This window comes from Ixodes scapularis, unplaced genomic scaffold (genome assembly GCF_016920785.2).
Source record: "Ixodes scapularis isolate PalLabHiFi unplaced genomic scaffold, ASM1692078v2 PGA_scaffold8__174_contigs__length_109621045, whole genome shotgun sequence".
Classification (NCBI taxonomy): domain Eukaryota; kingdom Metazoa; phylum Arthropoda; class Arachnida; order Ixodida; family Ixodidae; genus Ixodes; species Ixodes scapularis.
In genome coordinates, this window is record NW_024609883.1 from 67,530,701 (window position 1) to 67,552,038 (window position 21,338).

At 46.8% G+C, this 21,338-nt stretch overlaps 2 protein-coding genes across 3 annotated transcripts in view; one reads left to right on the top strand and one right to left on the bottom strand.

Moving 5' to 3' along the window:
* LOC120839678 (DNA (cytosine-5)-methyltransferase 1-like) overlaps positions 1-21,338 on the top strand; it is a 77,413-nt gene that overhangs the window by 19,518 nt on the left and 36,557 nt on the right. The window lies entirely within an intron of this gene.
* LOC120839679 overlaps positions 1-21,338 on the bottom strand; it is a 35,750-nt gene that overhangs the window by 13,894 nt on the left and 518 nt on the right. The window lies entirely within an intron of this gene.

Below are 21,338 nucleotides of genomic sequence, written 5' to 3' on the forward strand. Positions count from 1 at the left end.
TAAGGAGAAAAAAGAAAAAAAAAGGGGGGGGGGGGGGCTTACTACAGCGGCATATTTATATGTAGACTGACCGTTAGCCTTGGATTCACCAACCAAATCTTCTGTCTGGATAAACTTAGGACGACGATATTTCCATAATGTAAGTTCCATTCAAGTTTAAATTATAAATCAATGACATTAAATAACACTCAGCGTCTGCGAGAGACTAATGTGGTCTCACTGTTTACCCGTTTTTTTTTTTACTTAGATTCGTTTTAACCACGCTTCAGGTACTCACCTTGTCATCGTTGTCACACATGGTCACGCGAGCTCTATCCTCCTTTCTTTACTTCGTTTCATAGTTGGTGTACAAAGCTGTTAAAGCTGCCAACTCGAATAACGGAGCATCTATGCAGGCATGCGTCATCACACACTCATCGTCATCAGCCAATGTTACTATACGGGGAGCAAGTCGTCTGCAGGAGTTGCGGTGACGTCAGAACGAGACCGAGCTCTGATTGGCTGTGATTGAAAGGGTAGTGGACAGGCCGCAATGCTAGATGCCTTGAGGCCTACCCACTATTACTTTCAATCGGCCAATAAGAGCTCGGCGTTCTGACCTCATCGTAACCCCTGTGCAAAGAAGCAGACGAACTTGCAAGAAGCAGACGAGCTTGCTCGCCGCACAGGAAGCTCGCGCTGGGGTGCGAGACAGCTGAACGACTTCCCCACTGTTCTCACCCCGTCAGAGACTATAACCGAATCACCGGAGTCCGTAATGCGTTTTAAACATTACAGATTCATATCGGTCTCGCCGGCGGCCACGCTCCAAATCCGAGCGGATGGACGAAGCTCCCCGGCGAGATCTTTCTTAATCGCCGCGTGATTTTCGGTGCTCGCGAACCGCGCTGCGCCGGGTTGTCTCTGATTATCGGGTTCAGAATGGGGCCGAGTTAGAGATAGCGTCGAAAATTTTGATTTCTTCTTTCTTGCTTTCTTTTTTTTGCGGCCACCCTTTTATGCCCGTCCTCTAATCTCTGCTAGTAGATGTATTGAGGAACATGGAAGATCCGCTCTCGCACGTGGTTATGGGTGTTCGTAAAAACGAGCTGGATCGCGGAGAATGCTCGAGTAGCGGTGTGATCAAAGCCCCCTTCGACGCATCGAGGTGTCTTGTAATACCGACCGGGCTTCAAGATGGCGGTTATTAAGATGAGAACTCGCCGTTTGCGTTATTAATTTCAAATTTGAATTCTTGCCCCCCCCCCCCCCTCCCTTTTTTTCATTAAAGAAGGGGAGTCACAAAAAAAAAAGCAATTGGGGGTGTTGCTTGACAAGCCTCTGTCCCCACCTCCCCCCCCCCCCCCCCCCCCCAACCCACCCACCCACCCACCCCCACCGCAGGGAAGATACAGCACGAATATGCATTGATTTTGATAACGATACAAACACACGCAAATGTATACAAAGGTACGCAGGTGTGTATTAAAAAAATCAATTTAGGTTTTTGAAATATACTGTAGATTATAGGTAACTCATTAATAAAGCTTAAAGACACTTTTTTTTTTCTAGAGTCACTCACACTATCTATATTTAATTTTAAAAATAATCTGAGTACCGTAGTTCTGGAGTACGGCACTAACCACGTGTCTGGTACGCCTCGTCAAGATGGCCCTTAGCAACCTTCAAACCAAGGAAAGTGTGGCCGTTGAAAGCGTCCTCCGAATTCAAGTACGCCGAGACAAAAAAATGTGGCAATTTTGCTTCGAGCGATCTGCTGAATGTCTACAAGGTCACGTGATCCAAGTTACTATATCGCAGCCTGTGGATAAGAATGGCTTAAAATAGGAAGACGCCTCGCGGGGGGATTTGGGACCGTGCAACGTAGGCGAGGAATAAACTAGGCGGCATCCTTGCCCTAGTTTCTTTTCACTGAACCGTCCAAAAATAGCTGGTTTACGTTAACGGAGCTTATCAGTAAATACGGCACAACTGTAAAGAAACACGCTGTATAATTTTGTGGCATTTCCCACCAGGGTTGTTTCTGCCTTGCTCAAACTCTGAACGACATAGCGCAAAAAAAAAAAAAAAAAAAAAAAGAAGGGGGAAAAGGGCGGAAACTAGGAAAGCTGAAGTAGAGGAGAGCGACCTCCTTTCCACACAGAAGATTACTCTCGCGATTAATTTCTAATAAACGCATTCAAATCAAATCAAAAAATCAAATCAAATTTATTCGTTGTCACATTTTACATGACAACAGGGACTGGGGCAAAAAGCTGCTAAAGAGCAGCTTGACAAGGGTCCCAGCCCCCGTACAGTTTGCGACAGCTTCAAACAATTTAATCATGACATTTAATCATTTAATCAAACAATCATGACAAAACTACTCTCACAAATGATCGATTGGAAGTAATCTGATTGCCTGTAATGAGTGCCGCAAGTCTTGGTTTGTTCCCGTGCTGTCGATAGTCATGCAGCCGTACCTTCTGCGCACTCGGTTTTACAAATGCATTTGTTTCGTTCGAAAACGAAAGCAAAATTGCGACGTCTCGAAACCATTTTTGCGAGGGTGTATCCACGACGATTCTGCGGGACGAACCGCCCACACCGATAGGTGCCATTTTCGGTTATTCTCAGGAAGTACTGCAATCGCGGTTGATCGTAACTTGTTCGTTCTCTTCGCTATGAATGGACCTTTTTCGCGTAAAGACGACACCACGCGGCGGAAACTCGAAGTTCAACTAGAAAATTAAAAGTAAAAAAAAAAAAAAGGGGGGGGGGGAGGGGGCAGAGAAATGGAAGGAAGAGTCCTGTCGCTCTCTCTCTCTCTTTCTCTCTCTCTCTCTCTCTCCTGCCTCCTCCGCTATTCATCTGAGTCACGGAAAAAGCAGAAGTGGTAGCGCAACTCCCCTTTGGGCGCCAATCGTAGTTCAAGTTTTCGATGCTGCGTGAGGAGGCGCGAATGCTCTAAACTTTTTAAAGAAAACCTGTTTTCTTTTTGTGCACTTTTGTTAAATCGTGAAAGAATTGCAGATGCATATGTGTGTTACTATTTTGAGTGTGGGGTGAAGTGTTGGGATCGGAATGACAAACAGAACGCAAGCTCGCATTGAAATAAAAGAAGAGCAGAGAAGTCTGCTCGGTCGTGCGGCCGAATCGTTTTAGGAATACGGAACCCGACTCCTTAGATGGCTTCCCGAGATAAGTTCAAGGGGACCGTAGGGGGGCGAAGGACACTTTACCCGAAGAATCGTTATTCCAAACGCAGAACTCTCTTCGCGTTTATTTCGCCACTTAAACGAGTTTTTTTTTTTTATGTTTTGGATTTGTTTTTTACTTGGTCACGGATGTAGTCTACGTTGTGGCTCGAATGTCAAATAAGGCGCTAAATATAATTTCTTTGTTCTTTTCTTTTTTTTTTTCGCATATCGCATTGTCATGTGTTTTGAGCAAAATGATTGTTGCTCTCCCTTTACTTTCAGTCCCGCTATCTTTATTACGTAGGTTACAGCCGGAGAACCTCGATTGAACCAGTCGGTGTAGTTATCTGGTCGTATGATTCGTCAGCTTATCTGTATGGTCGAGGTCGACTTTAGAATTCATTCTGCGTCTTAAACGGATTAATAGCAACTTCCGTAAAAACAAAATAAAAAAATAATAATAAAGAAAAGACAAAGGAACGTTGATTTTCTTGCGGATGTTCGTTCGATGAAGACGTCTTCTTTGTTTTGAGTCTGTTTTATCTCTGGGTGAAGAATAGGGTGTTGGCTGACGTTAGGAAAGTCTGTATCTTGTTCGCGCTGCCAAGTTAGGAACGGGTTATGGGTCGCGTCTTCTGAATGAGCCAGGACGACGCATGCTCACAGAGACGAAGGGGGCGAACATAACTAAGGTCTCGAAAAGAAAAAATAACGTTAATATTGATTTATTGAAGTAAAATACTGTCTGTAGTCATTGACAAAGAAGCGCGATTGCGTGACTTTTTGGCTTCACACTTCCTGATTCGTGATTGGCTCTTCTGCGTTCGTGTCGGCTAACGCCTCAATCTGATTGGCTGCGGAGAGGATAATGACAAGCTCGTTGCTGAGCTCACGGAGCTGGAGGGAGCGGCTGCGGCATCCGGACTCGAAACCGGCGTCGTGTGTCGCGCACGTGGTCGTCGTTCTAGGGAGCTTTGATAGATGGCGTTAGTTTCGTGGGAACGCGGGCGCGTCCGCAGTCGAAGTTCGCGTACTACGCCGACGTGTTACGGTAGGACCGCCGTCCTCATGACCCCCGTTATCCCTCGATGTATCGAATAGTCTTGGCGATAGGAAAACTAAACTCCACAAATTCCAGCGCTACGCGGAGCTCAAGTTGGTCTGCTTCTTGCTCACGGGTTGCGATGATGTCAGAACGTCGAGCTCTTATTGGCTAATTGAAAACAAGAATAGTGGGTAGACCTCAAGGCGTCTAGCATTGAGGTCTACCCACTGTCCTTCCTATCAAAGCCAATCATATCACAGCGTCGTTCTGACGTCACCGCAACTCCTGCGCAAGAAGCACACAACTTGCTCTCCGCATAGTTTGGACCGCGGCAGTTTTTGAAGACTTGCGGGTGCGCCTAATAATCATGGCGGGCTGTTCGCGTGTATGTTGTGCGCGATAGTACGAGCATGTTTTATTCTGCTTTCGCTGAAGACAGGTTTTTAGGCTTTCTAATGGACAGGATCGAGGCGCTAGGAGAAACTTTTTAGGGCCCCCGGAGAGTGGTCGAAGATTGATTCTTGGCTATGCTTTCCCGGTTGCTGTAATCTGTTTTGTTTTGTCCGTCGTACGATGTTTGGTTACTTTGTGAGCATTTACCTTCGTGAAACATGCTCGTTTCTTCCCGAAAAACGTAGTTATTCCAGCAAGACCGTCTTTCTCTGCGTGTAACTCAGCACGTTCTTCGAGGAGAATACTATCTGATTTTATCACGGTGGCATGCCCTGTAAACGCTGCGTGCTGCGTACGCCTTATTGGCTTACACGCCGGGAATGTGTTCGAAAATGGGTCTTTGGCTCATCGGAACGCAGGACAACATAGGAAACGCGCGATGGCGAAACATTCATTGGTTGAGGTCGCGAGGAGGAAGGGGGGGGGGGGGGGGGGTTCTTAAAAGCACATAGGCGTGTCTCGCGAGTAAGCAAACGCACGAGGTATGCAAGAAGCTGACGATTGCACGCAGTATTAGCGAAGAAGTTCCTGGGTTAAAAATGTTATGTTGACTCTCAATTGTACTTTGGCCAACTACGTTGATCTGGTCCTCGAGAAATCGGAGCAAGGCTCACAGCTCGCCTGCCTAAAATCAAGCGGTAGTAATCTATAGCTGTCCGGGAGCAGACAGTGGTAATTAATTACTGCTCAGACCGATCACAAGTGATAAAAGACCTACGAGGCTGAGCTGCCTCATCGCAGATGTCTATCACGGTCCCGTAATAACTCTTCGGAGAGAGCTGTTCCAAAGTCCCTTATCTTTCAGTCCGAGCACGCGCGCCTTCCAGAGGAGTAACTGTAGGCGGACGGTACTGTTTCGAACTTCTACTTGCTTTTTGTGACCACGTTCTTCGGCGAAGCTGCGCGCGCCCACGCATCGCCGAGACTGTAGAAGACGAAGGTCGACCGGCAATGTAAAAATCCCGTTTCTCGGAACGCCCCAGTGTTTACGACATAACCAGTCGGAGCGTTCGACCTTAGTTCCTCCATCCCGCTATCCAGCATTCGACGAATCCGCTATTATGTGCATCCGTTGCATGCCGCGCACGCTTTTCTTTCTTTGTCCATCCTACACACCGTCCACCGCTAAGCCGACAGCGTGGTGGAACGTATACGCATCCGCCGGAGCAATCAATCGCTTCCTTTTCCATCACCTGACCCCGCTCCCCTGCAGCTATAATCAACGACCTCGCTCTATACTTCGTTTCACCTTAAAGGTATACTACAACGAAATTTCGGCGCTCATTTTTTGGTCCATATGTGTTCAAAAGAGCAGCATCACATCGAACATACCAATATCTTGTTAAAAAAAGTCACGAAAAGGAATTTCAAAACGAATTAAACGATTAGCAAAGAGCACCTGGTGGATGTCGCTAACGCTTCGCTTGTAATGCCCGTCTAGGAACCTTGACAGCTAGTGACGGAGGTTGTCTCGCCTCCGGCCACGACGAGAGAAGAGGGGCAGGAGGAACTCCCTCTTCCCGAGAATGCTTTTTGTGTGTCGTCGAAGTCGCTATTGTCCCCCTACAAGATTACAGAAGATTATCCCGTCACTCAAAATTTGTACAAAAGCAGCCGCTTCGGTGGCTGGAACGACTAGGCCATCCTCTCGACGTCAGCCTCGCCGTAGCTTTGCTCGTCCTGAGACGACGTACGTCACGATTGCGTTGGATGTCACGTGGTCTCCGCTGGGCCTTCTCCGAGCGCTTGCTAGAGTGAGCCGTTTATAACGAAAAATACAGCCACCAGGCTCAAAATACAAACGTGCGATTGTCATTTACGGATATTGTGGATCATATTCAACCTATTTTTGAACACGACGGGAATATTTCAAATTTCGTTGAAGTATCCCTTTAAAGGGGCACTGACAGGGTATTTATGCTCGCCAAGGTTTGACAGCCAAGTATGGCAGTAAGTTAGACTTTCTCGTGTCAACGTCCTCACACACAAAAAAAAAAAAAAAAAAAAAATAGCGAGGCGCGTTGGCACGGTGAATGAGAAGGCGATGCGAACGGGGCCCGATAACGCTATCGCTTTCCACTCTTAAAGGCGAAGCTTAAGAGCCGTCTTCCAAATTTTTTTTTTCTGAGCGATGGGTTTAGCCGGTGATCGCGAACGCGCAAAAAACGCCGAGCGGAATGACGATGCATTTTTGGCGCTGCTTGGTCGGTCCAGCTAGGTCCAGCGTCTGCAGCGGTCGGATTTTGGGGCGAAACGGAGTGCGAGGTGATGTTGGTGGGTGTGGGCGGGGGAGCGCAGATGACGTGGCGAAATGTAGACGTACGATTGATAGCTTCCACCGCGCGGTCAGCTTAGGGGTGAAGGGAGTGTAGACAGAGGGGGGAGCTCACTGGGACCTGGAAGGTCGTTTGGTCCGTCTGCTATTACTCTTCATTCAAGACCGGAACGACGGGCGCCCGACCTTCTCTTGATTACACATCCTGCTCTTTCGTGTGCACACCTTGCAGGATGCCGTGACTCCCACCGGCACGCGACAAGGATCTCTAGCTTTTTTTTTTTTTTTTTTTCGTTTAAAATGTTTTTTTGAAACATTTGGCGGACACGACGAACAGCTTTGGCTCGTCCGTCGAGTCGTTTTAGCCAACCGTTAAACGATCGCAGCAGCAGTGGTGGTTGTCAGCCGTTACCGATCACGGATGTGAACTTCCCGTCAAAGCTTGTATACCCCGTTTCACCTTATGATGGACAGCAGAGGATGTTATACCTGCACGATGCTACGAGTCGTGCAAGCCAATACCGATGTCGCGTGACTAGTGTCACGTGACCTTAAGCGGTCTGTCACTGGGATATAATTGGCTACACTTATACTCTTGCCCTTGTGTGGATGTTGTACAATATAATGATTTCTCTTTGTGGCTTGTTCGCTGTCCATCGGGTGCGGTATTTCGGTGTACGTATTATTTCGCTGTATACAGAATACGCTCTCTCAAGAACAATACTCGAAGACAACGACTACGACACATGTGCTTGAAATATACGCAGGCACAATGACCGTTATTATTGTATTCTTTCAGCTTTGTTACTTCGCGTGACTCCTGGCGTAGCGGTGATCAATTTGAGACGCTATATCTCGAGATCGGGTTTAGGTCATTAGGCGCAATGGCGCCGTGCGATTTCTGTGCCGTGTTATGGTCGGTTCCCGAGCGATATCGGGTTATCTCGTATAACGAAGGCGAGCATTAATATAACGAACGCAACGTTGCGAACGGTGTCAGTGTGACTGTGTCCATCTTTAATGGCTGTACCTCGTGACCTTGTCCTACTAGATGGATAGACAACACGTCTACTTACAGTCGTGCCAGCTGCGCATAATTAGTTACCCGATTGTTTGAACCTTAAGCATCCGTAATTGTGTGCGATAAAAAAAGGAAAAAAGAAAAGAATGGTGAACAGGCGGTTTTGTAGAAAATGACTGGGCTCGCCAAGACAAAGTCTGGATGAAGGCTCCGATCTGTGTGTGCTTCGCCTGGTTGTCTGGTTCTCAGAGCATGCGCCACAGCTCTACAACACAGAATCGCGCTGCACTTTGGTACCGGTCCGCTGTAGGATGCCTTCATGTGCGCTTCGCATAGCGTGATGCCAACTGCCCGTTTCCCTTTCCCAGTGCCTCTCCCAGCGCCATTTTGGTTCTCCATTGTTTCGCCGTGCGCTGGAAAGTGGCCTTTGTGTCCATCGGTCCTCCCATCCGAGGGGGGAAACGCTAATCCTCCCTCCGTGGGTTCCACAACGCTGCTCCGAACTTGTGAGATAAGGTGCTTGTTTCCGGGAGAGTTATACGCCCCATGGATCATCGCCGAGAACCAAGATGGCTGCTGGTCTGTCGGCGAGTGGTATTACAAAGAATGGCATCACCCTAGCAAAGCGCACGTACGAAGGCTCCCTAGTCCGCTGGTGTCCTCGCGGCTTCAGCAGAGTCAATGCTGTGACCCGGCAGTAGCAGACCTTGACCCCAAGGACGACGCTCGTCTCTGTCCGCCTTTGCAGCGCTTCTATCACCTAGGTGAGGAATGCTGAGTCAGAAGAGCGCTACTGCGCATGATCAGGACGCGTTCCACAGTCCAGTCGACAACGATGGGGCAGCGCGCAGTCTATCCACGTATATAGCGCTTTCCGTCGAACGGTACCTTAAAAGAAAAGAAAAGGCCCATTAAAACTGCATCGTCGATCATAAACGTAAACTCGGTTTGCTTCCTATAACGGTATACCGGACCTCCGGGTGTAACGGATGATTTAGTGAACCCGTTCCCCGCGACAGAACTTCTGGGAAGCACACGCGTCTCTCGTGGGATGCACTCTGCTACGGTAAAGTCTGCGCCGTGGAGGGAGGTCAGAGTGGAGTTGCATAATGAACGCCCGCAAAATGTGGGAGAACTCGTTCTTGAGGAATGGGAACTGACTCGAGACCGGCGGCAGCCAGCAGGACTCGTGTGTGTGCGCGCGCGTGCCGTTTTTTCTTGTTGGTTGGACTGTGCCGCAGGGAGGGAGGGCACGGGTGTGCGGTGCGTGGCACGTGCCTGGCTGACCGTCTTCGCAATTTAGACTACGGGAAAAAGAAAATTAGCGCGCCCGCGCGCTTGGCGGTGGCTGCGACGACGACGACTTGTTCTGCCGTTTGGTTGCCTTTCAACGGCAGGTGGTCGGTCGAGCTTGCTCGGGCTTTTAATAGACCGGCAGTGATCGGGTTCTGGAGGAAATCCGAGTGTTTTCTATACTCCTCTCTGTGTGCGTGTTAGGTTTGGGACTTGTGTCGATTTTTTGTTTTCTCTCCCCTATAGGTTTGCCTGTTCGGTGCGGTCGTGTCGATTGATTGTTGATCGATTGAACTGACTCTTAGATAGACACTGTATAAAGTCTACTGTTTCTTTTTTCTTTTTTTTCTATAGTAATTGTGAGTGCGGAATATATGTTTTCCTGCCCCCACTCGAGGCAAGGTCACGTTGTTGGGCGTTGTACTGCTGGCAGAATGTTAATTGCGCTTTTGTTTCGGGATTGATATCGCAGTGTTTATCCGTGTACTGTTTTTTTCTTCCCATTTTTGTTTTATTTTACCTTTTTCTTTTTTGCCATAATTTTCTTTCCTGCCCCGAAAACAGCTGGTACCTCAATATGATCTTTTCAAAACCCAGTCAGGCAACATTGGTGGTCGCCCTTTCTTGGGCTAGTTACGAAATTGCAGTGAGTAAGCAAATTGGCGAAGGAAAGCAATCATACTTTTGGTTCTCAATGTCTAGACTAGGTGGCGCAAGATACCGCACATTATAAAGGGTACAGCCATTAGCATCCATCCATCTATCCATCCGTTGGGCACGAAGCGTGTGATTGGATCCGAATCCTCGCCGAACGCTGACGCAGCACTCGTATCCAATACATGCGCAGCGTGTGCGTGCTCAAAATATGGCGGAGTCGGAGATACCCGACGAGATGGCGCGCACGTTTGAAAAGGGCAGGTCTATTTTCATGCGCTCCCCATTGCATTATGTATACTATAACAAACCGCTGTATACGAGCGAAAACAAGAAATGCAGCTGTATGTAGATTTGTTGATGACACCGCTATATGCAGAATTCCGGTGTATGAGAAACGCGACGCCTATTGCCGTCGTTATTGCAATGCGCAAATTGAGCAGCTTAATTAAGGTAGTCGTGTCTGATTACACTTTTGTCGGTTGTTACTTCACAACGAATATGTACTTTTGTGTGTGTGTGTGTGGTGATGCCCAACATTTATTTCATGGTCATGCTTATGCGATGTGTTTCGCACGTCACGGAGGACTCTGGCGAAAGATGCGTGTCGCCAGACATGCTGGAAGAACATACGGTCTAGCGGCCTATTACTCCTCCGTGGTCTACACTCGGGAGTCGGGAAACAACTTTTTGTGGCTGTGCAGCCAAAGGTGTACAGGAGCGCGTGTTTGAGCGCCGTTTAGAGCTGTGCGCACGCTCTCTTCCTCTCGTCGAAAAAGCCAGAGAAAGTTTTCCCCTAGTGTCTAAGTCTCTTTTCCTTGGAATGAAAACGATAATTGCCCTACTACCACTCAGGACTGCGACATATAGGGTTTTGTTCCGCGGTTTTCACTCACCACGACATCCCTTTGTCATTTCGTATCTTTATGATAATTGTTTTTCTTTTTTGCAAACTAATTGACGTGAGCTATTCCGCCTTGACAACCTCGACAGAATTCCTTAGCCTTTAGTGTCGTGAACCGAGACCGCATTGCTGCTCGCCTCACGGGCAATACCTCCATTAAACTTTTTTTTTTTTCTCTCTTATATGGGAATTGCTTCCGCGTCCCTTGAAATTCTGGAACGCTCGCGGTTTGGAGGTTGACTCAATTATGGCCGGTTTCAATGCGAGAAACTGCTCTAATATCTGGCTCTAATAGCTTCTTAACTTTACTCCTCTCCTTTTTCTTTGCTCATTTGTTTTTACTTGGCCATTTAAAGGCGTCCCTTGTATGCCGCCGCACAATGGCTCCATTATGTCCCTGGCGATCTTCGAGACAATGGTCGTCTCGGACGGCGATTATCGCGGATTATCTCGTTCAGACTGCGTAAGCCTTTCTCGCGAATGGGCCATACCTGTTCGTGAAATTGCTTCTACGAGGCAGCGAAAGTGTAATCATAGCGCCTGTTACGTTCATCGCGACGTTATTTATGTACCGAATACTGACATTAAGCCTGCTGCTTTTTCTGTTAGTCGATACGCCCATGAGCGTTAAAAATGTGCTAAATCATTTTTTCGTTACCGCCGTAGAGTAAACCGCTTTTCTTTTTATTGTTTTAGTAATGCACGTAATGCAATGTTAACCGAGGCGTCGTTTCCTAAATTGATTTTTTTTTTCTTCTTTTAGTTCAGTTTGCTAGAAGGTTGTTTGCTGGTTGCAAGTTAGAAACCGGTCCTTGAAGCTCCTGGCGGAATATTTGTGTGTTGCTTTTGCGTGTGACGTACTACATACGAGATGATGCCTAAAAGCGTCTTTCTTTTGATTAAAAAATTGAAGAAAAAAAATATTCATGAACAAATAACTTATCTAAAATCAGAACTGCGGGTGAGCTGCTGAGGAACAGGTATTCTAACATTATTAGAGTGTTGGCAGGGACAATCCATACATGAACCTGGAATACTGCATTCTTCATAGAAATGTATGGCGTAATTAGCAAAAACGAAAAGAATAATCTGTCTGGGCGACCTTCCAGCGTTCATCAACGTCAAACCTAGAAGCAGAGAGAGTAGAATGCGTTTGGTATAATCGCTAACCTTGTGACAGTAATTATTTCTTAACGGGAATAATGACGGCTGCGAAGGCGGCACTTATGACAGTAAGAGAGCACCCGTTCCGATTTGGCGCGCTCAAAGTGTCAGCCTGTCGATGGATCTTTTAAGTGCGGATTAAAAAACAAGAAAGTAAAACGGAAGGCTAGCTTCGTTTTTGACCGGAAAACTCGAAGTAATTCCTGCTTGCGCAATGGAAAAGAAAAACAGAAAAGTTGCGAAGGAAATATTGCTTTTGGGAGGGCGAGGATATCGAAGTGCAGGAAAAGTAGACAGCAAAACGTTCTGATGTTTAGACGTCTGTTCTTTTTTTCTTTTTTAGCTTGAAAGTGTTTTGGCGCGAAGTGCAATTTGTTGCAGGATTACGCCAACTGATAATGAGGCCAATTGTAGTTTTTTTTTTTTTTTTTTTTGCTGTTTTGTTTCTTGGGCAGGTAGCAAAACAATTTCTCGTCTTTCGTTTTAGCGATCGGCGAAAGCCGGGCGAACGACATTTTGCGGTACAAAGCGGCAAATTAACGTTGCTCTCGTTTACAAGCTGTCGTGAGAGAAAGTTCACGTCTTCTGATATTTTGTTTCTTTCACCGAAACAAGTCGGCAGTGTCCATATTCGTACTTTTGGCGAAATTCAACAAAGTTCGACTCTTGAACAGTGTTGCCCGACTTCACAAGCATTTCACATTTTGAAGAGAAAAAAAATTGCATTTGTTTAATTTATATTTTAGAAAAGGATTTCCGATATGCACGCATTATACGAGGTGCACACCCTGTTGAATAACAATTTTAATTATTATTTTTTTTTCTCTTTGTTGCGGATATTAGTCATTTTTAGGTCTGAAAGCGCGACGCTGTTAGCGCGAACAAGCGAGCGCCGGTTTTTCCAGTCTTTCTCTTTGAAACCAAGAGATGTCATCCAGGTTATTATTGCTACGGAAAGAGCACATTTAGTTCTATAACGTAAGCCACAAACTTTCATGCTCACGAATACTATTTAGAAGTAAAATACGAAAATGCGCCGATGTCGTGTTCGCGCTAACAGTGTCGCGATGTGTACATATGTCCACCTTCCCGACAAACTCCACCTGGAGCCGAATGCTTTTGGTAGCGTCTCCGTGCCCTGCACTGGACCCACTATTTGGAAGTGCCTCACACCCATGCCTGCGCAGTTGCTTCCAGCTTATCAGTGATCTCGAAAGAGGGTTCTCGAAGGGTATTGTTCTTGCCATCGAGCGAGTGATAATCACTGCGAGGCCGGTTAGGCCATACCCATGCATACGACCAAACGTCCGACTGGTCGCACGACATGTCAGAAAGACGGCCGAAGCCGATCAGGTAGCGTCGGTCAATCACGGCCTGGCGTGATTGCGCACGGTGAGCTCGCTTCTTTTAGCGGTAACACTTGGCAGTAACGAGAAGCAAGAACGCTTTACTGGCATTTTTTTTACGGACGCGGTAGAAATTATGCGGGCACTTCCTGATCGTGGCGAAACTCTTGACACCCGCTGTTGACTGGAGAAACCTCCGAGTCTCTGACTTAACAAAGTTACTGTAAAATCTTGTTTCGCTGCGTAAAGTTAAAGACGGACGCATTAATTAACAACGCCTTCGTCTAGCTTCGACCAAAGTGCCGTGTTCAAAAATACAAAAAAAAAGAAAAAAAAAAGACTCACATCGGAATTTGTCAAGTTTGGCACGCCGACCGCGACCGCGTCTCTCAATCGTGCCCTTCCTTGGGTTTTTTTTTTTTTGTAAATTTATGTAGGGATGGAATATTTGGCATGTTGTGTGATCACCAATAGGATGTCGTAGACTCGCCAAGGTGTCCATTCGACCAGCTTCGAGCTTTTTTTATCTTCAAATGTAAAGTTCGGCTAAAATTCGACTTCTGTGCGCACACTTTAAGAAAATAATCCTAGCGAATCATGGATCTCATATGCGATTAAATCTGAGAAATACGCTGTGCATGAGCTTTGTCAATCGCTGCCACCCTGATACTCTTCACCTTGATTCGTTTTTTTTTTTTTTTTTTTTTTTTTTTAGATTGCATGGGTGAGAATTGAAAACGAGCTAACTCGACCTGGCGGAGGAAACGTGCAATATTTATTTTATATATTGTTTCATTGTGTAACATTAATAAAAGAAAACATTAAAGGGGTTATGACACGTCAAGAATAAAATATGAGATAACTATACTGATAGGACCCATTGTATGTTCCTATAATCCTGCTAAATTTGTGTTGAAAATGGCGCGATAGTTTCGTGGATAAATCGATTTATATGTGGGCCCCTCGGAGGGGCAGATCCGGGCGGAGCTGGAGGCTTGCTACGTAGCCAGCCTCCAGCGCGGTGTGTCCTTGCACGCACTCACACACTTGACTCTCTTGGAGTATCGAGCCTCTGCTTCCTCGTTTACCTTCCATGTTTCGAGCATGCGGTCCGTGACGATTACGTCTACGGCATCGCCCGCCTTGTCGAAGTGTTCGACATTGATCGCAGCAGCGATGAGAGTGATTGCTATCAAGAGATGTTGGGAACTGTTCATTTTACTGCGACCCGCTGGCGACCAACTCCAGCGACGACGAGTTACGGACGAACTCGCCGGGGTCACCGTCCTCCGGGAATATCTCGTAGACGCATGCAGGGTGGAAGGTCAACGGGCCGGGGGCGAGAGCGAGAATAGCGTTCGGGTTACCGAGTTGCGTGAGCGGTTTCGATCGTACCGCGACGAGGAGAGCTTGGGCGATCATGGGGGCGCCGAGATGAGAGTGTTCATGGTCACGTGGTTTATAGACACCATGGTGTGACTAAGTTGGGCAGTGTTGCCTGGTCGCCAGATGAAAATGATAAAAATTCGTAAATTGAATATTGCTATTACCAGAGCTCTCAAAATCGCGTAACTTGGTGTATATACTAGGTAGCCTATGAGCATTCCATTTCAAGAATAATCTATCCGTTTAATTTTCGTGTCATACCCCCTTTAAGAGGGCAAATGTCTGCTTTTATCTATTGTATAAACATTGATAACCATTTTTTAACATGTAAAATAAACTGTTTCTATAAATTAGTTTGCTTTCCCAAAATTCGAAGTGTTTTGTGCAGAAGTCGGGCAACACTGTCCGCAAGTCGAACTTGGCTATAAGTTCGAAGGTTTGCCGAATCGCGATCGAACCTCAGGTCGGACAAAAGTTTGCCACATCCCTAATCGCCACCGAGACGCGTTCTTATTTGTGTCTGCGAGAGGTTTGTGGCGGCGGCAGTTTCGTAGCATGTGGCGACCTTCGTCGCTCGCAAATCTTTTTCTGCGATCTTGGGACAGGGTGGTTATTCCCGAAGACTCGTCGTGTCCTTGTGCCTCGCCTTCTGGCATCGCAGCAAAAAGACGGCGTCGCTCGAAGACGTCGCCTTTGAATGCATCCTGCCGTGAGACCCTGTGGGAATGCTGTACGAGGAATGCGGCGTTTCCGTGCATCTTTAAATCTTGATATAACCCCCCCCCCTTTTTTTTTTTTTTCTTCTCTTCCCCCAATCAATAGTTTAATGACATTCCTGAGGAATTGGTGCTATTTGCAAGCTTTATGCTGTTTTCTTTTTTTTTAGGGAAAAACGGGGGGGGGGGGGGGGGGGGGCGGCACTGGACGTCCATTGGAGCTGTCTAACCTCCCCCAGTCTAAACAAACACACAACACAATCTGGCGTCGCCCTGGAGGCATCCAGCCTGGTAATAAAGCAGTCTACCACTATAGGGCAATAATTGGAACGCGCCAAGTGTGTCGTACGGACCCGTTATTGTCGCGTGGGCCAGGTTCTCTCGTTCCCGTATAACGGCGACATACCCTCACTGGACTACTTTCACTCGCGGGGCGCGGCGTGTGGCGGGCGCTAGGTTTGCAAAGAAAAAGAAAAATGCCGAGAATATTGTTAACGTTTTCGGTCCAGAATGCAGGCGACACGACTGGATTTTTTTGGACGCCATCTTCTCGTCCTCCTTTCCAGACCTCGCGAGAGTTCGCGCTGCCGAAACAATAATAAACGAGTCATTCTTTTTTTTTTCTTAGTCGAGGCGTTTTACGGGCGCAACCAGTCCTGGGCTGTATGTACGACAGAAAGCTGTTCCCCACTGAGCGACCGGTCGCCATTTCGTTCGCGCTTTTAGGTTGTGGCTTGGTGCAGCTTTGGTCTCGGATAGAACGCCGACTGTGTCGTCCCAATCACGTTGTAGTTATCTTGTAGATCGTTATCAAACTGTGTGAATTATTATACTATAAAAAAAAAAAAGTATCTGCTGTCGTGCGCGAGAAACTTGGGATTGACGCCGTGTTTCTTGCGGCTTGAGTGAACGCCGTGCATCTGTACATTTCGAGTTCAAAACCTCGTATTGTCGTTCTTTAGTCAATGCAATTGGATTGGAGCATTAGCCGATAAAAGCGGCGAAAAACCAATCAAGAAGTGTGAACACAATAATCCACGCCCGCACATATGACAATTGTCGGTATCTGTATGCAACGCAAGCTTGCCAAATATATTTTTTAATTACCGTTAATGACTTCCTTCTCGTCTAAAAGACTAAAACTTCGTACACACCAATAACGGCTCTCACGGAACGATATTCGTGAGCACATTAAACCGCCGCCCTGACAAGTGGTCGCAATACACTGACCAAAGCTCCCAGTGTACAGCGGAGACATAGCATCAAGGCAGCCCGTTATTTTTCTGTCTAATGATTTCAACAACAAACTTGTGTTCGTTATAGGAATGTCAATTCGCTATAAGCGGGAGCCGCCCTTTAGCGGATGACGATTCGCTATTGGTTTGCGCTTACAACCAGTTGACCCTTGTATGGCGGACACATCGCTTCAAGGCAAACTGCCATTCTTCTATCTAAACATTCCCATGACAAATTTGACATTCGTTATAGGAATATCAATTCGCTATGAGTGGGAGCCGCCCTTTAGCGAATGACCATTCGCTATCGGTTCGCGCTTATAACGAATTGACCCTTGTCCGGCGGAAACATCACTTCAAGGCAGACGACTGTCATTCTTCGCACAAGTATTCCTACGACAAATTTGACTTCGTTGTAGGAATGTCAATTCGTTATAAGCGGGAACCACCCATATAGTGAACTGTAATTCTCTATAAGGGCGGTTCCTCCCCCTTATAATTTGTCTCAAACTCGTTTTTAAATATTCCGAGCGTGAAAAACAAAACTAAAACGATACATGGCAAGGAATCGGGAAAGTAATTAGATGAAGCAGACATAATCAAGTTCGATAATCAAGAAGTAACGATGACCGATAGAAGGCGGGCGTCGTGAGGCCCGCATTCTAATGGAAATTATAGCTTTGGCTTCGCGGCTGTGAGGTGTCCTTGCGCACCCCGCGTCCATTAGTGACCGGCTGTCCCCGTGTCAGCGTAATCGACGGAGTATTGCACGTGGACCTCTCCGATAAAGAGGCTTCGGAACGGGCGAGGCTAGGCGTGGTGGCATCGGGGATTTACTGCTCCGATTAAGAACGAGGGAAATGCGAAATCTATTTTGTTTTTGTTTTTCTTTCTTTCTGGACGCGGGCTAGCGGATCGTGACATTCCGATTTCAGCGTTCTGTGCTGCTTGCTTGGAAATATCTTTTTTGTTTGGTTTCTTCTTCAAATATTTGCTTCGGTAGATTTGCGAAAGGACTTACTTACTCGAGAAGGTAAAACAAAACAGGCATAAAAAATGCAAACGGTAGAAACCGGATAGCTATTTTTGTCGCGGGCTGCTTACGTTGAACGGTTCAGCAAGTATTCGCTACAGAACGCGTGACATCGAAAGTGAAAAACAATAAAATAAAGGGACAAGAAAACTCGTTTTCCTCTAGGAAACCGGTAAAGAAAAATGGGGTTTTCTTTTTCTTTTTTTGTTTCTTTTTTAGCTAGAAGGTATGTCAACGAATGTACTTACCTGTTGCTTTGGTGCTTTACCGAACGACAGCGGTTCGCGGTACGGTTCCGAACTTTATATCGTCTGTGGAGACTTTTAGCGGACCGAATCGGAAACTGTAGAGAATTTTACTGGATCTTCCGATAACTTCGATACCCGATAATCAGCTAACGACTTAGCTCATGCATCGTATCGTTATCGGAGTTATCGGAAATATATACTTAAACTCCCTAATAACATGAAATGAATTGTCGCACCGCTAATATTCGTATACCTGCTATGGATACAACTTAAAGGTGAATAATTAAGTTTTAAACGCGCGACCTACTCCTGTAAGCCTCTCTGACAAGGTCAGCGCAAACACTACATGCGCACTTTTTTTTTTTTTTTGCGCAGCTTGCTTATAATTAGTTTTATTTTGCTTTCTTTTGTGGCGAAGGACACATTTTGTTAGCCAGGTGGGAGTCAGACATAACCATGTATAATTCTCGTATCTTGGAAGCCGGTCAACTCGGAAATAAAACTGAATGTAATCGGGTAGAGCGTTTACCTGCCAACTGCTGTGTCGCTCTGTGTACATCCAATGTATGGATTTTTCTTTTTTTTTTTTTTTTTTGTAATGCGAGTTTTAAGCCGTACCGAAATGAAAAACATGGAGTTTGTACCGTTCAGTACTCTGCTCTTGGGGTGATGAAGAAACCAGAAACAAAAGCGATCGATTTTGTTGCAGGTTTAGTCTCTTTAAGTAGCAAGAGCGGATAGACTCACTTGCCATACCCATAATGAAAACGGAGTATGCTGGTGCTAGACTGTTCCCACGCTTAAGCCAGTGTTGCCGATACCGTTCTGTAAGCCCGGTCCCTTCACCATTTGATAACTAACGGGTGAGGAATCCATGTTCTACTATGGATTCTATGGAATGTCTCGCGTAAAGTAGAGGGAATCATCACCAATTCGATATAGTCGTTCTAGTAACTCTTTCCACCGTCTAAGGCGTCGCTAGAACGAGCGGTGATCTCAGTGCTTTGTAATATTTCTACGTAGCGGTGCCATACTCCTGTGTACATAAAGAGTTTTTAACATCTTCATGTTTGGAATAGGGGAAAGTCAAGTCGAGCTTGTCTCAATCTCCTAGCTCCTTTTTGGTTTGTTGTCATTAAGCTGTCAGTGTTGTCTTCTGGTAACCTAGCGCTGTGACGCTTTCCTCTTGTTTTCATTAGTAACAACTTGATTACTTTGCTCGAGTACGTCATATATGGTATATGCGGTACTGGTTTGGAGGTTGTTCTGTCCGAGGGGATCACCGGTTGAGTGGCTGCGTAAAATCGATTTGTAACCAGCGTTTATATGGTAGACAAAATTACATGTTCCGTTCTGTGGCCATGGAACTCTACAGCCCAACGAAGCAGACGGCGGCTGTATCAGCTGAGGGAGCCCAGTTTACGGTTGTTTTACAGGGTAAGCATTTTGGAAACGTGACTGATTCGTTTTCATCCCTATATACCTATGGTGCCTGGAAGTGAAACGTGTCTCCCTATGACTGGTATGTTTGGGACGTCCAAAAAAGTGGTTTTTCGATTTTGCGCCCAATGACGTCATAAAAGTGTCACGCTGTCGCCGGCCGCGATCCTGGCGGCGTCACACAGCAGCAGTGGTAAAAGTGGCAGACGCCTGTTCTGCTGCAGCATCGCTCTTCGGTTTGACAGCCCACAAAGCTTTGGCAGCCAGGAGTTGGGACGCCGTGTTCGGCGTGCCAACTCCTGCCAACGAGCGACGCTCGCGTTCGCTCGTTGCTTTTCACCGGCATTTTCTAACGACCAACCGCTTGGATCGTGACATCCGACAGCGTGACACTTCGTATTTTGTGACGTCATTTGTCCCCACATCGGGACCGCTTTCGATGTATACGGGCGGGTTAATAGGACGCGAAACGCACCAGTCGGTGACGCGCACAATTCGCGGCTATACACGTGGACGAATGGGCGGCTGTTTTTTCCGCGTTGCTCGTCGCGTTATCCGTTGGCATCGGCGACGGCGCGCGCTACTCGGACAGATTTTCATTTTTTTTTTTCGAAAGCAAACGCTGTTTGCGGGGATCAAGATCGCTTCAAACACACGCGGACAACCTTGTAGAGAGAGCAAGAGTGGGTGGGATAACATACGGAGGCGGGTGGGAAAAGCGGTGCGATGCGCTTTCGACGCGGCGTTTTCGATAAGGGACCGACCGCTCTCTCGGGTTGCCTCTTCGGCGAGTGTTTAGGGGGAAAGCCGACGCGGGGCATGCTCCGGCAGAATCGCGGTAGATACCGACACCGTCTTTTGTGCTCTGTTTCACCGATGGATCACGTCGGTGAATGCTTGATGATCGTAGTGGGGCGCGTATAGTCATGCGATTTCTTCGCAGTGCTTGATTGCCTGGGATGGCTCGTCCCCTACTGCGGTCCATGGTGAGGTAAACTGGAGTATGGATCTAGGAGCGGGTGGACTAAGCGCAATCCTTGCCAGGTCGGGAGCGCGCGCTTTCGTTATGGAGTAAAGGATCGAGATGTGTGAAGCGATATCTGTCACTGCGGCGAACTCGGCATGGGACGATAAATTAAGTTTGAATTAATTGAGCGAACTGCTTTCTAGACGTCGCTTTGTCGCGTTGCGAGACGGTTGTAGGATAGCGAGACTTCGCGTGGGAAGCTATGATCACCAAAAGATAATACGTAAACTTTTTTTAATTAAAGTTTTTTTAGTAACGCGTATATGATTTGCTTTAATGTTTTAGACTACCATAACTACCCTAGGCTCACAACCTTTGTGTATTATTGAAGAAGGGTCTTAAGCAGTAGGCTTTCTTTTAGTAGGATAAATACCCGGTACATTGCGTACTCTGCAGGCGCAGAGGTTAAGGAAATATACTGTGAGTAGCCTATAGTAGCGATGCTCTTCGTACAATTAGAGGCTTTGAACTATAAAGCCTTCTTATGGCAACTCTGACGCTGTTGTCGGTGACTCACTGGTTGAGTAATCGTGTGGTATACCACGCAGGTAAATGGACACTGTAGGAAACCGTGAGTGTAGGTAAGGATGTGGTATGGCGCGGGTAATGACTGTCGCTCCTCCAGGTGAGTGTAGGTAAGGATGTGGTATGGCTAGTATAATGACTATCGCTCCTCCGGATGGATCTGGTCATAGAGTCCCAGAGAAAATTGTTCTGTTTACGCCTTTCGATCCATTACGTCCGTGCCGATCTGAGTATGCCGATGGGTGCATAACTGAATAACTGATGGCGAGCTGGAGACCTTGATGGCCTACATCGATGCCGGCTTCTCCATACGGCAGTGATGAATCTCCGCCTAGCTGTCACGAGCGAGAAGGTGGAATGGCATTCTGACGAATGTAGGTTAAGAGGGACCAGA